Raw genomic sequence first — 6,000 nt, 5'->3', positions numbered from 1 at the left:
GTTAAAATAAAACTATCTAGCACAAGATGCTTCCATAGATTCAAGTGGAGATGTCCTTCAGGTATATCTCTTTCTCAGGAGATGCATATTAGAATAGTAACAACAGACCCTTCCAATTTCTAGGAAGACAGAAGAAAGAAACTTAGTTTCTCAGAACTATGATGACTATACAGAGTACAGGACCATTGTTATTCTGTACAATTCTTTACTCAAAACCCTTACCAGCCATTACCCCATCTATACTGCAAGGCTATTCTTGTACTACCCGTAGACTTAAAGTGTCCTGTAGATTATCGGGCATCGAATGTAGCCTTTGGGTAGCATTTAAAGGTATGCACATAATGGCTCTCAACTTCCAATAAATGGAAATCATATCCATAATTACTCCCCTTAAGATGTGTAGTCAAAGAGGCTTAGCCCTAAACCACTTAGCCTGTTTCTAACTGGGAAAATTTTACTGGGTTACCGAAGAGGCTAAGTGGGGTTTGAAAAGATATGGCTTCTTGGTTAGTTTCTAGTTTAGACACACTGAAATAAGAATGGAGTGTTATATTTAGATTAAGTAACAGATGGTGGATGGACATTTTGGCATCCATCACACCCATTTCTCAGTATTCTAAGGAAATGATCTAAGTCCCCATGAGACATAAACTAGGAGAGAATGGGATCAGGACAGGATAAAGATCTGTTTATTTAACTAAGTCTATATCAAGTCTTGTGTAGGTGAAAAATTCAAAGTGTCCTACTGGATCAAAAGTTGGAGCAGAATGGAACACACAGGCTGGAACAAAGTGACTATATCAGAGACTCATAAGGGCTGAGATATTTCTTTGGAGACACCTTGGCTCTGCTCTCCGGAGGGCTGCCAATCAGGTGAACAGTGAGAAACAAAGAAGAAAACAAGCTATGAAAAGCCGAGTCAGGGTCCTCCAGCCCAGGACGCTCTCCCCCTGGGGACGCTCCCGCAGTCCCCTCCTGTCACCTCACTGAGACAGGAGCCGGGTTGCGAGAAGGGCGTCTCCCGCCCCACTGCCCGGCGCGCTCGGGCGGCGTGAGCACGAAGTGCGAGGCGAGCGTGCCCGAGTCCAGGAACCACCGCGTCCCAGCGGTAACCGCGGCTGGCCGAGATGGGGGTGGGGGCAGGGCGTGACGCCAAGACGCAAGGCGCGCTGGGCGGGGCCACGCCGGGTGGGGCAGGTGGGGGCGAGGGGGCGGGGCCTGAGGGCGAGGGCGGGGGAGAATGGCAGTTGCTGTGTTGGTTCCTGGCTGCGACGGTCCGGCTGGAGTCACGGAGGGGAGTTCGGGAAAGCGGCCGCCCGCAACCGTTCCACCGGCAGCTCTCGCCCTAGCCGAGAAGGTTCCGCAGCAGTGCTGAAGGGCCGTCCTCCGTTCTTCCTCCGTTTTCTGCCTTCGCGGGATGGGCCTGCTCGCCCGCCACCCCGCGCCGCCGCCGCCCTAAGGAGCTGAGGTACGGCGGGCGCCGGAGCCGCGGGGGCCGGGCGGCTCCCCTACGGATGGGGATTCAGGGCGCCGCTCAGGCCTCGGACTGGGGCCGGGAGACCGGCGCGGCCGTCTCCGGGGTACGGAGCTGGGCGTGGGGGACGGGCCTGTGGCCCCGACTGTGTTGGGACTGTTCGCGGCGCTGCCCCGAGCGTTCCGGGGCTGCGGAGCCGACGGGATCCGAGGGCGGCCGCCGTGGGGAGGCGGCGGGGGCGGAGCGCATTCCTGACGGGTGAAATCGGCTCTAACGGGACGCTTTCCGGGCCCCGCCGCACTCTGGGCGCCGTGGACTTCGCCCCCGAAGCTTGCCGCCCGGAGCCCGGGAGGGCGGCGGGTGTATGACCGCCTCCTTCCCGAGCGACGATCGCGCACACTCTCAGGCACCGGCGCGGAAAGCCGTGTGGCCTGGGGGCGAAGCGTGTGAGCTGGGGTCTTCCGGGACTCCACCTCCGGGGTGTTCCCTGCCCTCACCCCGAGTGAGGCCGCCTCTTTGAATTGCCAGTTTTCCTTCGGTCTGGGATTCCACTCTGCTGTTGCTCTCTCTTTTTCCATTTCCATTAATGGGAAGAAGTGGTTTAGGATTCATTAATCCTGAGACAAGGGCAGCAAATAAAAGAGGGAAGAGGATGGTGAAGGCTATATATGGGAAAAGAAAGGTTTAATTTTTGCTTGTTGGCGCCCTTGGAGATAGAAATACACGACTGTGCTTTACTTTGTGTAGGATTTACTGTTGAGAATGTCGCAGAATGTTGGTAATGTTAGAAAGAACGGCCTTTAAATGCCGCTGCAATTTTCAAACCTAGGGGTTGGCTAGAAAGGTTGGTGTAAAATGATAGCAAATGAGGCATGAAAGCGCTCCTTCCCTTCTCTGGTGCCTTCAGAATATTTTGATCTTCCTCATTCTACTTTGGTGTGTGTGTCTTTGACTATTTCATATTTAAACCAGAATTTCTTGACCCTTTTCATTGTATGTAGTGTGATGATATACTTGTCTTTTTTTCCCTTTCCGGTTTTGTTGTAAGCCGGTCTCTTTGCACATTCTACTGCTTCTGTTTGTAATTCAAGCCATTTCCATATTTGCTTGCTTGAGCTTCTTTAACATGAAGTTGTCTGTATTGAATTAAAATGTAAATATCTAGAAAATGGCGATGTCCTTACTTTCAAATGTTCTTTACTTGGTACATGCAATTTCATGGGCAAAGATTTGGATTAAGTCTTGGGACTTACTAAACAAAATTGTGCAAAACAAAAGCAAGCATTTTTTATACTGTATACAGTGTAAGCTTAAATTTCATGGCAAGGTGTCTTTCAGAAGAAGAATGGGTATGGCAACTGGCCTGAGTACTTTTTATTTTATTATGTCATCGATTCTCATTCTAGAACCCCAGGAAGGTTAATTTTTTTTAATTGCAGAATTATTTTAGAAGTTGAAATAAGCCTATTCATTACTAAAATAGCTGCGTGAAATGTCTCGTCTTGGAGATGTCTTAGTTGAACATTAGAATTAATAAAAAGAACTCTTCATTGTTCTGTTGCCTAGCAAATGTTAGAATTTCATTTTGAACATTTGTGGCAATGTGTTGAATTTTTTGGTGCCTTTTTAAATCTGGCAAGATGACGGTGCCATACAATTTCCTACTTAAGTGTTTTTAAAGATACTTCAGCACCAGATAGAAAGTAAATGGACTTGACTTGCCATGTTTGAACACGGGCGTGCAAACAATGTTTTTGCAGTTGGGAGTATAATGTACTCAGGAGTGAGGCTGGCCCTGAGCATGGGGCCTTGCACAAGCTAGGGAAGTGTCTCAGTGCCTCCGCCCGCTTGGTTTGAGGTGAGCTTTTTATTTTGATTTTTTTCCTCTTTCCTGTCTTTTGAAAAGGTCTTGTATATTTGCATGACAAGCCTTGGTTTTTCCTAAATACTTAGATATAGCACAGACATCCTTTAGTTTTTAGTCAGTTCTTACCACCTAATAAACATATATTCTCTAATCACCTCTTTCTGTTAGTATCGGTAATTTACCTACTCTAGAGATTGAGGTGGGGACATTGTTAGAAGCTAACTGAGCGATTTAGCTAGGCCCCATCCATGGCAAACAGGAACAGTAACACCAGTACTCATCATCATCGTCATCTGGAGGGCACTTTGACAAATGTAGTCTCCTGAAGTTGTTTCTAAGAAGACAAAATAATTGTGATAACTTGTAAACATCCTTAGTCAAGTGCTTGGCACGTATCACAAAAGCTGGTGATAAATTTGGGCACTTTTATGTCAGAGTTACTCATTTATATCTTCTATATTCAAGAAATAGAAAGTTTTAGAGGATCGTTCTTGTCTTCCAGATGGTACTATAGGTGATAGTTGTCGGATGCAGGCTCGTTATCACTGACTAAGCTTATGCTCTTTTATTGTTTTTTTTTTTTTAAGATTTTATATTAGTACACTGTAGCTAAAGAAGAAGAAGAAAAGAAGAAGAAGAAGAAGAAGAAGAAGAAGAAGAAGAAGAAGAAGAAGAAGATAGAAGCAGCATTGGATCTTGTTACAGGTGATTGTGAGCTGCCATGTGGTTGCTAGGATTTAAACTCAAGACCTCTGGAAGAGCAGTCAGTGTTCTTAACTGCTTAGCCATCTCTCCAGCCCTCTTTTATTGATTTTTATACTTGAGATTTCGCTTTAAAAAAAAAAAAAGCAATAAAAAACAAAACAAAACACCCAAAACCTTGGTCATCTTGGGCTAATAGCCAAAGTAAAGTTGAATTTCTAAAGTAATATTTGATTGCATATTACATTGATTTCATTTGTCCAGCTAGTTCTTCAGAACAAGTAATAGCCAGTTTTAAAAGGCCCATGTTCATATAGGGAATACTCTGGTTTGACTCCTATTTAGCAAATATTAATTAGCTTAGTTATGAAGAATAACTGAGTTTTCTTTACCTAGGCAATTTTCCCCTCCAACTAGGAATAATTTTCCTTTCTTTTTAAAGTTCAAGTGGCGACATGCCAGCTGTTCACAGTACAAGAGCTATTTCACTCTTAGGGGTCACTAGAGGGGTGGTGTAAAAGTATTAGGGATAGGTCACTGCCAATTCTTTGTTAACTGACAGAGGACGCGTCGTGCTGAAGCATAAGGAAGCACAGCTGTGCAGCACAAGGTAAAGGAGAATAGTCATTGCCTGGCACATCTGTATTTCAGATGGTGGTAGACGTCAACCAAAAAAAGCATTGAAATTTAGGTGTTTAAGACTTGAATATTTCATTGTTTCTATAGAGTTGTCATATGTCATACTTGGTATATAAGAGTAGAAAAAAAGCACTTTTTTTTTTAACCTTTTGAAGCCATATACAGGATTGGCACTTCCTATAGCAGGTTTATTGAGTTGGACTGAAAGGTACCAGGCTTCTGCTCTGCTTTGGTTTGTGCCTCATTCTCTTTCCTGGTCTGTAAGATGAAGGAGAGTGTGCTGTTGGTGATGGCAGTGAATTAGGCATGTGCAACACTGGCTGCTCAGACAAGACTGCAGCAGAGCCCCTTGTGCTTGTTAAGAGCACCTTGTCCTACTATACGCACCTTGGTGTAAAGCAGAGCAAATCCCAACAAGCTTGCTACAAATGGAGCGTCCTGCTACCACCTCCACACCTTGTTCTCCCCTTTGTTTGGAATCTGTTACAATAAGGTCCAGGTGTCACAAAATCCAGGAATACATGTCCTCGTAAGGGGAAAAGAGGAAATTATGGAAGACATGGAATAAGGAGGCAGTGACCAGGAGACTGAGATTAGAGTGATAAAGTCAAAACCCTGAGCTAGAAGAGGCATAGAACAGATTCTCAGGAGTATAGGAGAGAACACAGCCCCACCTCTAATCTCAGAATTTAGAAAGTAAATACCCATTGCTTTAAGCACCACCAATTTGTGGTGATTTGACAGCACCCACGAGAAACTAATATATAATAAAAAACCTTCAATAACCCAAAGGTTTGTGCTTATTGTCCCTTTCTGTCATGCTCTATGATTATCAGGTACTAGATAGTGACATTCTAATCCTTTCTTAGAACTGTCAGGAAGTGTGTTAATACTCTCCAGCCTCAACAGGCTTAGGAAAAAGATTACACTCTATATATTCTGTTACTTTAAAAAAAAAAGTCAGGTCTGTCTGTCTGTCTGTCTGTCTCTCTCTCTCTCTCTCTCTCTCTCTCTCTCTCTATCTATCTATCTATCTATCTTAAGATTTATTTGCCGGGCAGTGGTGGCGCACGCCTGTAATCCCAGCACTTGGGAGACAGAGGCAGGTGGATTTCTGAGTTCGAGGCCAGCCTGGTCTACAGAGTGAGTTCCAGGATGGCCGGGGCTACACAGAGAAACCCTGTCTTGAAAAACAAAACAAAACAACAAAAAAAAGATTTATTTATTTTATGTAAGTACACTGTAGCTGTCTTCAGATACACCAGAAGAGGGCGTCAGATCTTGTTACAGATGGTTGTGAGCCACCATGTGGTTGCTG

General features: G+C 45.0%; 1 protein-coding gene across 1 annotated transcript in view; it reads left to right on the top strand.

The window, feature by feature from the left end:
• The first annotated feature begins 1,221 nt into the window (after positions 1-1,221).
• Positions 1,222-6,000, top strand: part of Rnf19a (ring finger protein 19A, RBR E3 ubiquitin protein ligase) — a 43,235-nt gene continuing 38,456 nt past the window's right edge. Inside the window, exons 1-2 of the mRNA XM_052160527.1 lie at positions 1,222-1,468; positions 3,929-4,046. The gene's annotated coding sequence lies outside the window, so the exon portion shown is untranslated. The remainder of the gene's footprint in view (positions 1,469-3,928; positions 4,047-6,000) is intronic.

Source organism: Apodemus sylvaticus, chromosome 17 (assembly GCF_947179515.1).
Source record: "Apodemus sylvaticus chromosome 17, mApoSyl1.1, whole genome shotgun sequence".
NCBI classification, from domain to species: domain Eukaryota; kingdom Metazoa; phylum Chordata; class Mammalia; order Rodentia; family Muridae; genus Apodemus; species Apodemus sylvaticus.
This window is presented reverse-complemented; position numbering and strand designations above follow the sequence as displayed.